Here is a 16,444-nt window from a genome sequence, read left to right on the forward strand (position 1 = left end):
TATCAAAAGTATCTTCTTGGACTGCTCCCGCTAAAAGTAAATCATTCAAACTTAAGCCATTTGAGCTTGGGGCAATAGCATTAAACACAACTCTTAATTTTGTACTTGACTTCTCTGGTCTATATACTCCATGATGGGGGAGGTAATATTCAAGTTCCGGTTTTGAATTATCATCAACCCTTTCCATATTGTCCAAATTTTCATATTCTGTTATGAAATCTTGATATAAATGTTGCAATGTAGCGTTTTTGCTAAGACGTTTAACTAACTGATTGAGTCTAATGTTGGCTAAGTGCTTTTTGAATTTCCTAATTGTTCGTCTTTCATAGGCATTTTTACGATAAATCTGCCATCTTCATTTCGTCTGTAAGTGTCTTTGAAATGTTGTTCACAGAATTCTTCTTCTTGGCTAAGCATTGGCCTTTCTTCACCAATATTTTCCACTAACCAAAATTTTTCTACTAATCTATGAATATTATCAACATTACCGATAAGTCCAAAATAATTCTGACAATTTTCAAAGGATGTTTTCAAAGAACCAGTAGCTACATAACCAAACACAGAATTTCTGAAAACGAGTGATTTCGTAGAAGATTTAACTTGGCCATTAATAAAAATGTCATAAAATAATTCTGCTCCTAAAAGCAGATCTGGAGTTGCAAATTCTGGATCAGCTAAACTTGATGTATTAGGAATATCTATATTTTCAATATTTAATTTTGTAGAAGGTACTAAATCTGTGATTTTATTTACAACTAAAAAATTTAATGAAGCAGAGAACGAATTATTTCCGTTAAGAATAGAAGCAAAAGTACGAGATTTAATGTTTGAAATTTTCCCATTTAAACTAGAAACGGAAATATTTATTCTTTCCTTTTTTTAAATTTGCACGCTCACAGAATTCATTTGTAGCAAAATTTGGCATTGAGCCGGAATCAAGAATTGTTCTTGCTTTAACGAATTGGCCATAAATATTTCTGACTCAAACAATCGCAGTTGAAAGGAGAACAGTTTTATTTTTCGAAAAAAGACACGCCGATAAGGCTTTTTCTGTTTATTTATTGCTATTCAAAACAGCCTCATTTTTGCAGTTCTCTGGGGCGTTCCATTGGATTTAATGCTAGAAATGTTTCGCATTTAAAAATTACGTGATTATCTTTGCAAACCGGGGGGGACACATAAATTTATTATTATTATTCGTTTTTGTCACTAACGATCGAACTTTATTTGGAGGAATGTCCTGCTTTGTTTTTGCAAATACAGTTTTGTTTTGCATATTTTCTAATATCTGGCATCGCTTTTGAAGAGATGTCATGAAAAATTCCCGTTCACATAAATCATTACTATTTAATGACATTTCAAATTGCTTACGCGATTCTTTATCTATTTTATTAAGAATAATATTAATCAGCAAAGCTTCGCTTAATTTATCCATATTTAATTCCATAACTTTTAATGCTCTTAAATGTTTCTGAACTTTATCAATTAATGAGCGTAAATCTTTAGGATTTTCATGAACTATTTTTTCAATAGAAAGTAATTCATTGATATGAGAATTTAGAACCAGTCCCTTATTATCATATTTTTCTTCAAGTGCCTTAAATAAGGAAGAAAATGTATCATCTATTGTTTGTATCTGCTTTGCATCACCAATTAAACAAGATTGTAAATAAAACAATTTCTGAGAATCCGTTAATTGTCTATTAGATGAAATTAAAGCTACAAATTGGTTTTTAAATAAATTCCAGTCTTCAAAATTGCCAGAAAATTTAGGTAATGTTATTTCAGGCAATTTATAATTCAATGAATTACTTCTTGTTTCTGGTAAACTATTATTTGCATACTCATTATTTGCATTCTTACTACATAATGAAGTATAAAGACATTTCAGGCTTACCTGAACATTGGTAATATCTATCTCGATTTCTTCAAAAGTAGCTTCGATGTCTGATATTTCTTCATCTTTTACACACTTTGTAATAATCCAAGCTAAGTTCATCAGTTTGTTTATTTAACTTGTGCACTTTTTCTTGCAATACTTCTATTTGTTCGAAACCAAAATCATCACTTTTTCCACTGACAGACGACTTTAACTTCGCAATTTGAGCTCTAATACCACCACGTTTTCTATTCAACGTAGTTATGTCTTCATTAGCCATTTTTTATTCGAATTAGCTCCGTATGGTTTGAGGTCGCTGGTTAGACTGTATACTAAAGACAACTTTACAACAACAACAACAATTTTATTTCGTGGATCATAACTAAAATGCTAAATCGAAAATGATAAATACGTGATCCCGACCATACGGGATCAAAACACGTATGCTACGCTAGGAGTTCGAATCTTAACTAACTAAAATTGCGCAGAAACAATGCGCTGTACATAACTTATATTGCCGCGTAGGAGGTAACACCCCATTTTTCTCTAGGACGCGAGCGGTTGTTATAACTGAGTTAAGTAAAATAAACAAATATCTGCTACATAAAGTTGAAATTCGCCAACATACTGCGACACAAATACTTCTAGACTTTATATGGCGCCTTTGGCACTGAATGAAATAAAAGCAAACGTAGGAATTAAAAAAAAAACACTAAATGTTATACATATTCCGCTATTGATAAAATTCGGCAATCGCCATCTGCATCTGCAGTGACTACGTAGGGTGTCTTAAAAGGTCGTTTCCAAACTTACCATGCTTGTCTGTCATGCCATGGGAAAGAAGATTTACGTAGGAACTTGTATCCGAAAAACGAACGTGTGCGAACGGCGACCGCTAGAGGGCAATGTTCGCAAGCATGGAGGGAAAGAAAGGATGTCAAAAGAGGTGTTATGTGACTTTTATTAAAGAATATAGTTAAATCAGAGAAGATATTCAAAACTCCTTCCATTCGTCACAATAAAGGCTTCACAACATCGACGCATGGATTGACGGACTCTTTCAAAATGCGCAGGCGTGTCAAGGACACGTGCCGCCGTTTCCAAGATCCTGACGACGATATGCATGTCCGATGTTACAGTCGTCTCGTACACCATGGACTTCACGCATTCCTACAGATAGAAATCCAGGCGAGTCAGGTCGGGAGATTACGGTGGCCATGCGACTGGTCTGCCTCTGCCATTCCAGCGTTCAAAATATATCCTGTCGAGGTATTCTCGGACAGTGCTGCTAAAATGTGTAGGCGTTCCATCATACTGAAACCAGATGTTTCGGCGTGTAGCTGCTGGAACGTCAACCGTGAAATCCGGCAACACTCTTTTCACAAAATGTCTATAAAGAATTGAGTTAGTAAACCGGTTCATCCTTCTTCTGGAACGTCATCGCCTGAGATGATCACACTTCCCAATCTTCCATAAGCCCGCGAACATTGTCCCGTAGCGGTCGCCGTTAGCATTTTCACACAATTTCCTATGTACGTCTTGTTTGTCAAGGTATGACAGACCAGCATGTTAAGTTTAGCAACGACTTTTGAGAAATCCTGTATGAATGCTGAAAATGTGCCGTAGGGCTCTGATCATTTCTCTCCTCAGTACTTTATTAATTCAGTAAAATTACCCTTGCAATAAAATGGTATCTCCTACAGTTTTGAGACAGATTTTATCATGTTTAGTATATTATTATAAATCCTAAATGGCATTTTGAGGAGGCCACGCGGTCTCCTGGACATCTCCCGGGTAGGCTTGTTAGGGGGAGAAGCATAAGAAAGATGATCTTTTGCACAATAAATGCACCGGAAAGAATTGAAGCAGTCTAGCTGTCTGAATCCTAAACGCTGGCATCAGAAGCACTTCCTGGCTTTGTAGGATGTAACCCTAATTCTCAAATGGAATAAAAATCGTAACTTGAAGGGAAAAAAGTTCAAAATCCCACAAGTTTTTATATTTTATTATGCTCCATATAGTCTCGATACAGTCACGTGTTTGACGTTGAAATTTCAAATCAATGAAAAGCTAATTCTGTCGCACGTGCATTTTTGAATATTGTAAAAATTCTTAGCAAGTTTCCTGGCAATAAATGAGGTTTATTTTTATTATAATTATCTCTTCTTTACTATAATAGTGTTCGTTTTCTTGATTACATTTGAAATACGCCGTACATGGTTTTATGACTCGTTTCCTTAATATTAAAAAATAGGCTTTCAAAAATTTGTGTTTAACGGAAGGAAAGGCTGTAACTTAACGTGGCTTTCAAAGAATAAATATTCGTTAGCATTTGCATCAATTAATTCTATTAGCCTATATCGATAAAGGAGTTGTGTAATGTCATAATCTTCTTGTGGGTTAATTATCGAGAGTTTTTAAGCACTATGAGTCAGTTCAAGGAAGAAATCCACGAGTACATAGTAAAACATAAAATTGTGGAACTTTTGACCCATTTATCGGAGATGGTTTTCTTTTTCAGGCCAGATGATCCAATTCCCTTTCTTGCAAATGCCTTGTTAGACATAAAGTTAGCTATGGAAACTGGAAAGTTCACATCTCTCCTGCATTCCGAAGAGTCATTAAGAGCGTATTTTAGACTTTTGGACCCAGAAGGAGAAGGATCCATAACTTGGAAACAGATGAAATCTGCCCTAGCCGTTCTAGGAGCTAAGGATCATGCAATATCTCCTGTCGATTATCAAGGACCTGTATTTGAAGAAATGTTTGTGGATTTGGGAAAGTATTTTTTATTACGGAGGCTGAAACCTTAAAAGCTTGTACTTTATTATGTATTTGCAAAGTATTTACTCGTAATATGTTGTTATAGATACATTTTTTGTATTGCTTTGGTATATTTAAAAGTGCTTTTTAAAATTTTTTTTCTACTAACAGAGAACTCCAAATAAAGTTATTAAGAACAACACCAGATTTTAAAATGAGAAATGATGTCGTTAACTAATGATGTCGTGACAGTATGTGTTTTAAATTTTGAATGCTCTCCTCTACGGTTGTTAGTAGGAAAATGAGCTTATTAACAGTCCAACAAGAAGACGGATCACTTTATTAACAGCCGAATCAGAAGGCTAACAGCTGGTTACGATCAAGATATTCGTAATATTATACTCTATATTTTATGTTTTATACATCAAATCTATTGTTACGTTTCGTCATCGCTCTCAAAATTTAGTTTCTGTTAATGCGTATATTACAAAATAAGAGAAAATGCACACAAAATTTGGGCATTGTTTAATTTTAAAACAGAACTGAGAAAACCTCGAAAGACTAATAATTAAAAAAAAAAAAATTCAAATTTAGAAATTGTGATCTACTTCAATGCGTTTAATAAATTCCATTCCGAATTTTAGCAGCTTCTTAAGTAATCGACAAAGAAATTAACGTCCGAATAAGAACTTAAAACTAGCAATTTTTTTTTCAAAATATTTAGCACGAATTTAGTAACAAAATAATTTATTAAGAATTAATAAACTCATCAATAATTAAATTAATTTTTTGATCAAATTGAACGAAATATTGAATCAGGATTTCTGAAAAAGGTATAACAGATGCATGACGTGAAAAATATAGTATAAGGTGCCTTATAGCACCTTTTATATCGAGATCGATGAAATTACAAGTTGCATTATACTGTTCATTTTATTTAGTTTTAGTTTCTCAGTACTTTTTACATATAAAAAATTATTACCATTTGAGCTAAGAAAGTTCAAGCGTGCATATGTGTTTCATACACTGATATTACTCAGCAAAATATATATCATTCTCTTTTATGATGCTGTGCTACATTTGAGCCAATATCATAAAACTGTATCAGGATCTGGCTTCCAGTTTTGAGAACAAAAGTCACGGATTCTTTTTCCTGAATCTTCTACCAATTTGAGTCACTTGCCTCTGGAAAAATTGGCTTTGGATCCGAAAGAGAAGAAGATAATCGAAAGAGCAAAGAGCGAGTCATACAAGGGATGAGGTAAAATATTTAATTTTTTGACGACCACTGTCACTGATATAAAATGGCATTAATGCTTTCTCTCTTGATTAGTGCCTATTTGCGGCACAAAATATGTGGAAATTGTTGTACTTCTTGTTAGGGGGAAGTTCCTAATGCAATGGATAATCCAGATTTCATTAACTAATTAAAAAAATCACTTCCATTCAAACAATAATTGAAATAAATTACTTTTTATATACTATCTGAGAAATAATTAAAAGTAATAATAAATAAAATAAATAAGTAATTGTTTGAGAAATGCTGTTAACTGAAATTATAAACAAATAATTTGTTATAATAGTGGCAGTCTAACATGATTTTTATTTACGTAAAGCCATTTTTATAGCCTTTGGTAACAGTCTACTAGTATCAAGAAAATATAAAATAGCAGAACCTTTAAGATCTATGCTATATTCTAATGAAGCGATTCATACTGATTTGTGTATCTGACAGGAAATATAAATATTTGTATTAAATCTGTTAGAAATCGATAGAAAGTTTTTACTCATCCTGAAGTGTTATTGGGCAGCATAATTTTTCCTTGATTAGAGTAATTTCTGTACGATGAAGGGCACCGTCTCCTCTCGTGTGGATTCGTGGTAGGGGAAGAGGGGTGGAAGACCCTCGGATCCACTCCCGGGGTGCTGTCCCAGAAGATTGGTGTGGAACTGGACAAAATCATACTGTCATCTATCTGGTGCTCAAGGCTGTTGCCAGAGGCAAACGTAATCTTGTACTTCTTGCCGCAATGAATTTTGTAGGCATGTTCTGATATCAGACGAGAAATTAGTCACAACATCAACACATTGCATTGTATGATATTACGTAACACTGTATGGTTTGAAAGAGGGTCGGTTTGAACGCCTAGCAAGCACCAGACCACTACACTGTATGGTATTACATTACACTGTATTATATTACATCTTATTGTTGGCTGCGTACGGGTTCGTCATGGATTGAATTCACACAGAACCGATGATATCTTGACAAGCTTTGTTTTCCCCAAAGAAAAACTTTACAGTTCTGGAACTTTCCACAAAAACACTCGTACATCTTTCTTCAGTATTACAGGGGGCAAACAGCAGCTACGCTTTAGAGTACCTTGTTCAACACAACGCGGCGCATCTAAAGAGCGAAACTCGTACCGAGATCTCTCAGTACACTGAATTCTGCATTAAACTGAGAACTGATATCGGCCTTATATTATAGTTTTCCTCCGGCCGACACAAAATTTCCAGTAGCTTCGAATTTCTCAAAATTGTTGGAAGGCATATGCAGTTACAATTACATATAGGTGTCAGACCAATTACAGTCACACAGGAATTGGACCACAGTGTCGCCAAAACCATTGCCAGCTTGGCGCTATCTCGCATATTTGGCGAAATAGCCATTTACTTCAATGATAAATGGTAACCTAATTCTTCCGGCGCAGCTTAGCATCTCTTGTTACAATTATTTTCTTCTTAGAGGTACACGATTAAAAAAATTTGAAGATCGTTGTCCTAGTAAACACTGACAGACTTCAGTATTGTCACGCAACCAAACTGTAAATAATTACACTTATTAAAAGTGAAAAATATTTACACTTTTATGAATTTTTTGTATTGTTACTAAATTACGATTCTAAAGTAATATAACTTCATGAAAATTTTAATTACATATTTTTGACTTTGGAAATTTATAAATTATTTGTGTGAAAATTCATTCGGGGTACCAAATGTAACAAAATTATAAATTAAAGACACTAGTAAATCACAAGAGAATAAATATCATTGATTGAAAAATCAATCTCGGATTATTCTAGTTTATTTGTTAACCGGTCCCTCAGTGCAAATTCAAAATGATGTCAAATATTGCAAATTTTGAAATTAAATATCTCGGTCAATTATTTTTGTACGGGAGTCAAGCCTTTTGTGTTTTATTTTTTATAACGGATAAAAAATTTTCCTGAATATAAGCAAAGGGACCGGTTGAAAGTGTAGTAAGTTAAATGTCGTATTTTATACATAACTAGTTTAAAAAAAATTAAAATATAATAAGAAATTAGAAAGGTTTCAGATTTTAAAGGCCGCCTAGAAAGGTTGGTTAGTTTTTTTTACGCTCTCGCTAAGCTCGCAGTCTGCTGTTGCACTCACTCCTGCTAACCCATTTGTTTTGCCTTTTTAGCTTCATTATTAAGTACAATTTTCTTTATACTTACGTTGTTTATGTGAGTATCGTTTGCTTTATTTTATTGTTGCAAACAGCGTAAATTCCTTTTGTTTTTCTTCTTTTAGTTTTGAACTTTATGTGTGGCAACAAGATTATTGATTGATAGAATTGTGTTTTGTGACAGCCATGTAGAAGGGCTCGCTTATTTTGTATCAATTATTTCGCATCGCTGACAAGTGTAATAAAATAAAAGTGTAGGAATACAGTCCATTTGTTGATTGATTATTGTTTGTGAAACATATTAATTTTAAGAACAGTTGTTGTTGGTCCGTCGAGCCGGAGGAGTTGGCTTTCACCTGGTACATCGATTGAATTTTCACTGATTGCCGCGTGACGCGGACAACACACATCAGCATTCGAAGGTTACTACTGAACAGCCTTCGTATTGAATTATATCTGGTAGACAAGCGTTAATCAAGTGGTCTGCTGAGTCAGCGACATACGTCATATACAATTCAACAGCAAAATCGCAAACACTTTATTTAATTTAACAAAATTTAGAATTCTCAGTGCATTGTTAAAGTGTTGGCATACATTCTTTTAATTTATTTTCACTTTCTTAGTTTTTCATATCAGTGTTCAGTTTTCTTAGTAAGATGGCTAGCAAAAATGCTTTTTATTATTAACGTTTTTGTGTTACATTGATTTATTAAATATCGCGATTTTCGCACTGACGCCACATAAAATTCAGCGAAGTCACCAGATAGTTAAAAATAACATATCTTTAGAGTTTTCGATAGACAGTCTCGCACGCTGGAGATAAAATGGTTTTATCTCGTACAGTCCTGCCACTGCTCTCTTTCAAATCGTTGAATTTTTTAATCAAAATTTTATTAAGTTTTACAAAATCTGAAACGGATAATAAAATAAATTTGAAATTCGTCCTTCCAGGTGCCTATGTTCGGGTAGGACAACGTTATGCAAAATTTGATGGCTATAGGTACCGTCGTTTTTTCACATTGCGAAAAACATTCATACATTCATTTAGATTCTTTATTATTTAATATCATTTAAAATAATGCAGAGCAAGAATATTTGATGACAACAATTTGGAAAGTGATACACTTTTTTATAGAGATTCAACGCAAAATCCCATTTCGAGCCTAGCTTATTTGACCTAACGCTGCTTTTGGGCTGAAGATATAAATCTTTGCTTCATTTTAAAATATTTTTATAACTGGAAGTATATGTCTACATTCAGAGGTTGCAAAAATAAAGGCCGAGTGCAAAATATGCAAATGTTTTATTTGTTTGGTAACATCAAATTAATTTGTAATTGAACATGCTATGTCGTGTGTGGCGTAATGTGTAACTACACTAATAAAGACAGTCATTAAAAAAGGAAAACCAGACGAAAGAAGTAAACAAAATTTACTCACTTTCAAGAAATATTAACAGCATATTAAAATACAATAATTTCGTTTCTGCATTACTTTTTCTGTACCGAAAATGTCATCATGGTATAGTAATTGGAGACCAAAAACCACGAGGAGGTTTAAAAGACACTTTGAATTGGAATACTTAGCACTTTTCCTTCAGATTGATTAGAGAACATACAAGAATGATTAGAGGACAAATACTGGAAAAGACACCTTGAAGTCAAGCCATAACTATGATTAATTGTGCGTTGGGTCATTTATCGTTAACTAAGCATCTTTGGCCAGAACATCGTTGCCATGCCTTTGTTAACTCAAGCTTTAGATGCTTCATAGTACTTTATCTGAAGTGGATGCAATTATCTGTTCTGGTTCTCTAGTCATTTCATTTTCAGAGCGACTTATTGTCATTCTAAACACATTTTTTATATTATGGCGTATTTAAATTTAATTCCTTAATATTGTGTGGATAGGTGTAATATCCTTAGACTTAATTTCCTTTAATTTACTTTTTTAACACTTTTTAATTTACTTTTTTAATACTAATTACTCTTTGTTTTATATAAAATGTGCAGCTTATACTTGTTTAATACTACGTTATTACAGTAACAGAACTTTCATATAGAACTTTTGTGCATTCTGTTCAAAATACCAGTTCGAATTATTAAAAAAGGGAACAATAATGTCCTTTTTTAATTTTAAGGATATTACTGATATAAAAGTTTTTTTAATGCTTTTTGTAATGCAATTAATGAATAGAAATTTCCAAGCATACTGCATATTTTGAAATTTTCTTGCGTAGTACGTATTTTAAACATTATTAATTTTTAGGTGCAAAATAGGATAGTTGTCAATCAATAGGATAACTGTCAATTGACTCCTAGTCAGTCTACCTTCTGTATAAATAAACTGTTATTAAGTCTACTTTCTATATAAATAAACTGTTATTAAGTCTACTTTCTGTATAAATAAACTGTTATTCAGTCTACCTTCTGCATAAATAAGCTGTTACAAAACAATTGTAGTGCATATAAATGAAATTAGAAAGAAGTATCAAGGAAAGAAATTTAAGGTAAACAAATTGAAAATAAAATTTTAAAATTTTCTGCAGAAATATTTTTTATTAATTTTACAAAATAAAAAGTTTATTTCATATAAAAAGTTATTTACAAAACTAAACTTTAATACAGTATTAGAATACACAAACTCTTAATCTGAAAATTACATTTTAAGTTATCAAGCGTAGATAATTTTAACTGTAAGAAGTGATTAATAATCAGCGAACGCAAAAGTTATTGAAAGTTATTTGCAATAATGCTCATTTTTTTTATCTTCCACTTTGACATACTTTTATTTTATTTCATTGCTTTGTTCAGTACCTTTATTAATCTGAGTTTTTATATCTAGTGTGGTACTTCTGTGTCTAAACTGAAGTGGCAATAAGAAAACAGATGATCATTTCAATGAATATGTGAAAAAGAAAACTGCAAAGATGAATTAGGAAAAATGTGTTATATAACTTTTATTATGCTTCTGATATTGCCATGCAAAACATGTTACTCACTTGTTTTTATTTTAGTTTAAAATACCTTAATTTAATTATTTTTTTCATTCCTCCGCTTAAGATATTTTTTATTCCTGAGTCGGGTTCCATTTGATAAGAATGTTATAGCCTAGTACAATATGTAATTCTGAGTTTGTTAAATGTTCTAAAAATTATACACTAACTGTAGCTTTTCAAATTAATATGAATAATTCTGCTCCGCGTCAGGGTCAAATCGTAACCTTCGAGATCAATTAATCAGTCCTCATTTAAGTTTTGTTTTCATTTCAAAGCAGTCCTCTCCAGAAGATGTAACTTTGCTGCGTAGTTTAGAGAAGGAGGAAACATCGAAGAATCAAAATCAAACAATCAAAATTGACAAGCAAGCACGCTTTTTTGTTGTGTTCTCTTTCTGAAAGTGCTCGTACCTTGTGGTTATCCTTACTGAAAAAGAAGCAGTTTGCTTGTTTAGATATAGAGTAAGTGCTTGCAAGTAATAAACTTGATTAAACTGCTTCTGGTAAGTAGAACTCAAGTTGGTCGAAATATTAAACTAAGACTTTCGACTTAGGCTGTTTGATTCATGGCTTATCATCCTGAGGTAATTTTTGATAATACAAATAATATAAGCCTGAGTTTGGGTCTTGCAAGTTACGGTAAATTTTGAGTTACATCTTTTCTTAGATTTGTAATTTTAAGAGCCGTGAAAGAAAAAAAAAGTTGTTGTTAAGTTGACGTTTACTGGTAGTCAAAGAAAAATTACAGTATAGACAAAACCCGCCAATGATTGACACAGTCTCTTCAGTAAATTAAAAGTTATTCGATTCGGCAAACTTGACAACTCGCATCAAAGAAACGTGCTTTTATAAAGCTAATTCAATTAAGAGTAAATGACAATGCTCAACATTTTACATGAGGATCCAAAATGTTATCCAAAATTAGCTTAACTACACGTAGCATCCGAGCTAGAAGCAACATTTTGGATCCTCATGTAAAATGTTGCTTCTAGCTCGGATGCTACGTGTAGTTAAGCTAATTAGGAGAAAGGTTAAGGATGACCAGATAATGTACATTTACTGGGGTCTGACTCCAAGCAAAACTCTAGAAACCTCTGTTGCTGACTCGGAGTTGTAGAACTGTTTTTGAACTTGCTGCATTTTTTTAACAATTCACAACTAAAAGATTTTGAAAAAAATTAGAATCTAACAATACGACTTCATAGCAAATCAAGCCACAAGTATACGTAGAAATGCTTTAAGTTAAATTACACGTAGGATTTGCTATAAAAAAAATTTATTTAAGGAAACTGTGTAAGAAAATGTTTAAGAACAGTTCAAGATAACATGTAAAACTAAGAGGTTAGGTTGCAGTTTAGTAAACCATTTAAATATCAGGATAATTTAAGTCTGTCGTATCAGTTGTTTAATTATTATCCGTCATCGCATGACACCAATTTACAATGAATCATAGTTATGACGTAAAATGTTCATTTATCTCAAAATTTATGCTACATTCTTGTTAGAGACACTTCAGATGTCACACACAGAAATTATTATTCGTATTTCTCTACAAAAGATTAAATACATCTACTAGCACAAATCTTAAGGCTAGTATAAGAATTGAATCAGTATAATACCTCTGCTGAACAATAGTTATTACGTTTCATATTACTTTAATCGAAACGAGCAGAAACTTTGAAAATGGAATGTTTCTACTCGTTTTCATATATAGATAACCATTTAAAGATTTTGTTTTTCAAAATATGCAACTTTGATTGCGTTTAATAGACTGAAGCAAGCACGGAAAAACAACGAACAAAGAGAATAACATTCATTATAAAACATTAGAGTCTTAGTAACGGTGTTACTTAAAAAAATCACAAAATTAATTCAAATTTTCTTTAAAATAATACACAAAGCGTATAATATGAGAATTAACATTCGAGTGGCTTAAATAACAGCTGTAGATATTTATACATTTTATTTTTGAAAATTGTTTACGATTTTTATAGTTCTAAATTTTACAGTAAAATATTCAATAACTCTAATAACACATCACTAAAATACAAGTAAAAAGAAAGTGGTTGAAAGACAAATATTTTTACTTCAAACAGTAAAAATCTGAAATTATAAAAATAAAGTTTTTAAAAATTAATTTGTATATATTTGATAATCGTAAGTAAAATTTGAACGAGAAAAAAATTAGAATATAAATTAGAAATTAGAATTAAAAAAATAGAAAAATCAGAATAGTATAAAATTAGTATAAAAATTAGAATTCCCAGAGAAAGACAATAGATTTTAGAATTTCTCCGCGAAATTCATACGTTTTCACAGAGAAGAATAGTGCTATGGCAAAGGGGACAGCATTATTAATTTCATGGAGAAGTACTTCAACTCGTAATTTTATCCCATACCATAGCTTATTCAAAAGTGTTAACTACATGACAACTACGTATTATCAAATCGTTAGAAAGTACGATTGTTAATAATAACTTCTAACAAAATAATATTAAAAACTTTTATTAGTTACTGAAATAATCTACTGGAAGAAGAAGAATATTCTATAAAATTAAGGAAAGTTTAAGACATCTTAAATATAATGCATATCGTTAAGTAAAATATATAATTTTCTCACATTAATATTCTAATTTTATTCATTGCTATTAATTAGGTATGAATAATATTATAATGAAAACTAATCAATAATAGGCTTCGAATTTCTTTTCTTTAAACAAGTTAATATTATATAACGAAAAACTCATCGTAACATACATATTATAATGCATAGTTAAAGTAAATGTACTGCAATAGCAGAAAATACTTTATGCACATAGTATTTTTACTAGATAAACAATGTCCAATATCTTAGTATGGAAAAATTTCTTTCGTCTTGCAATTATAGCCAAATGTTGGTTAGATTTGTAAAATCAGAAGAGTGATCTTTTTGAGTTTATTTCTTGGTAACATAGCTTTGAAAATTCTACAAAGAGTAATGTTTAAATGTTCACTGTATCATATTAAGATGGAAAGATAAGATTTTAAAGTATGAAACTTTGATATTTAAACTATGATAAACTTAGTTTTCGCATTCCTTAAATAGTTTTAATTCCGAAAGACAAAATGACTTTTTAATTAGTTAGTTCTAGTTAACATTCATAGTTACTGGCTTTATCATAACTGCTGTATTTGGCTTTGTTTATGGAAGATCTGGTATCATATAGTTTTTATCGAGTCTAAACAGTAGTTTCTTTAGGAGAGTTTATATCAAGAAAATGTTTATTACAGAGTGCTAAAGAATTATAGAAAATTCGTGGGTAAACTTACATTTTCCATTCGCAAAAAAAGAATAAAATTAATTGGATAGATGACACATGGGAAATACCCATTAACGAAAGAAAGCATTCGAGAGCTGAAAATAAACTCTCATAAAAGATATTTTAAAGCATATTTACAAATCTGTCTTGACAAGCTAAAGTTCGTCCTTCTTCAGGAACAGAAAGACGTATTTGCAAAGAAGTCTACAAAGACCTTCATCAAGTAAACTACGAGAAAATATAAATTACCCACAATAATGAGATAAAAAAGTCTTTATTGCGTAAGAATCGAAAAGCAAACAGTTTGTAAAACGTAACATTTTAAATATTGTGTAAGCCGCATTGAGTTATTTTAAAATCTGATTTGTAAACGATTATTTCCTACACATATTTCCTACACTGATTATATTATTTAGCTGCACATATTTTTCTTCATTATAACTACTTTACGTAAAAATTTAGTTTTAAAATCATGTATGTTTGATGTTACATTTAATAGCAATGCTTCAGACTTTAATGATGCTTTCTTGGCAGGAACAACGCAGTGCTTCGTCTATCTTTTTTACAGTTTTGGTTTTTTTCATTAAAAGCAGTAGAACACATACTGCGATGAATACAGAACAGTTTGTTTATAACATTGAATTCAGAAATCTGGTTCCTGTATTTAGGAGCTCCCACGGATAGATCTGTTTAGCTTGAATACTTTTGATAATTTTTACACATCACTTTCTTAACCTTTATGAATTTAGTGAAGTCTTGCTTAACCTTTATGGAATGGTATATAAAAAAGTTATATTTCTTTCGCAAGTACTTACATGGTCGCTGTTTATCAAAGTCAGCCAGCAATACCAAGACTTAGTAACGAATACCAAGACATTAGTAACAAATCTACAGATAGTATAGTTACTTAAAATAATTTAGATTTTTAAGTCATGTCAATTTTATTTTACTTATGTCTTTTTTCTGTCTCTAAGGTCTTAGTCCTTAGTAAATGCTACTTCCGTTCAACCAGGCGACACAATCTAAGCATCTTCTGTTTCATACACTATATGCTTAGGATAGCATATTATTATAAATGTCTAATTAACAGACGTTCATTGATCCGATATCAGACTTCCTTGTGACACATATATCTGAAAATGTTGTTCCCATCCACTAGAACTACACAACAATATTATTTCAAATTTCATGCAGTGTGTGATTGTCAGCCTAATCCAAAAATATCTTTTATAAAATAATTCTCAGAATTGAAATAGGCTTTTTTCGAAAAAAAAAAAAAAAAAAAAAATTAAATGTAGCACTTGCCAATAAAATGTTTTGCAAACAAAAATATTTGATCAATATTTGATAAAATTCTATCAAATCTATTTAATAGAATTTGCGTGTCACACATTTATTAGCAAGAAATTAAGTTAAATCGGAAATAATATTCCCGTAATACTCATTTTGTTCACTTACATTTGAAAGTAATGATATAAATATAAATTTCAGTTAATTGTATCGACAGATTGATGTAAAGAACTTTAAAAGCTTGCTTTTATTTTAGCTGAATCCATTAAAACACAATGCGCATTTTTTTTTTTTTTTTTTTTTTTTGGCAAAAGATTTTGTTTGTAATTTCAGTTTCGTATTATTTGTTTTTAAAACTGCGGGGAAGGTTTCAATGATTAATGTCTTAGTAATGAAGACAATGTTTGAAAATGACAGTGCTTCAAGCAAGGTTTGAAACTGAATAATTAGTGCACCATATTGGTTGACGCAGAATTATAATTTACTTATACAACAAAGATACTAGATTTAAACTAATAATAAATTCTTTTTACGAAAACTAAAGAGCAAATATTAAACATATCTCATGCTCATGTATTTATATCAGAAGGTATGCAAAATCAAAGAATGAGAATTGCCGAAACTAAATTCGAGTTGCTATCATTTTCAGCACAATTTTAATTCTTAGCGAAAGGTAGCGCTGAAGAATATCAAACACTTATCGAATGCGTATGCATAATATAGTTTTAATGAGATTAGTATTGTTTGAAAACAAATGCATGGAAATAAAGAACAATGTAAACTT

The 16,444-nt window shown here is 31.3% G+C and overlaps 1 protein-coding gene and 1 long non-coding RNA gene across 4 annotated transcripts in view; one reads left to right on the forward strand and one right to left on the reverse strand.

The window, feature by feature from the left end:
* Positions 1-10,489, forward strand: part of LOC118201422 (uncharacterized) — a 59,332-nt gene extending 48,843 nt beyond the window's left edge. Inside the window, exons 4-5 of one of the 2 annotated variants that reach the window (XR_015042583.1) lie at positions 4,401-5,903; positions 8,201-10,489. This is a non-coding gene — a long non-coding RNA (uncharacterized LOC118201422). Of the gene's footprint in view, positions 1-4,400; positions 5,904-8,200 lie in introns of those variants that run through there. The other variant, XR_015042582.1, reaches the window with a different exon arrangement.
* The window catches only part of LOC118201421 (uncharacterized), a 426,452-nt gene that overhangs the window by 19,326 nt on the left and 390,682 nt on the right, over positions 1-16,444 (reverse strand). The window lies entirely within an intron of this gene.

Source organism: Stegodyphus dumicola, chromosome 8, assembly GCF_044657685.1.
Source record: "Stegodyphus dumicola isolate Sdum_Otavi_A_Nest chromosome 8, ASM4465768v1".
Taxonomy (NCBI): domain Eukaryota; kingdom Metazoa; phylum Arthropoda; class Arachnida; order Araneae; family Eresidae; genus Stegodyphus; species Stegodyphus dumicola.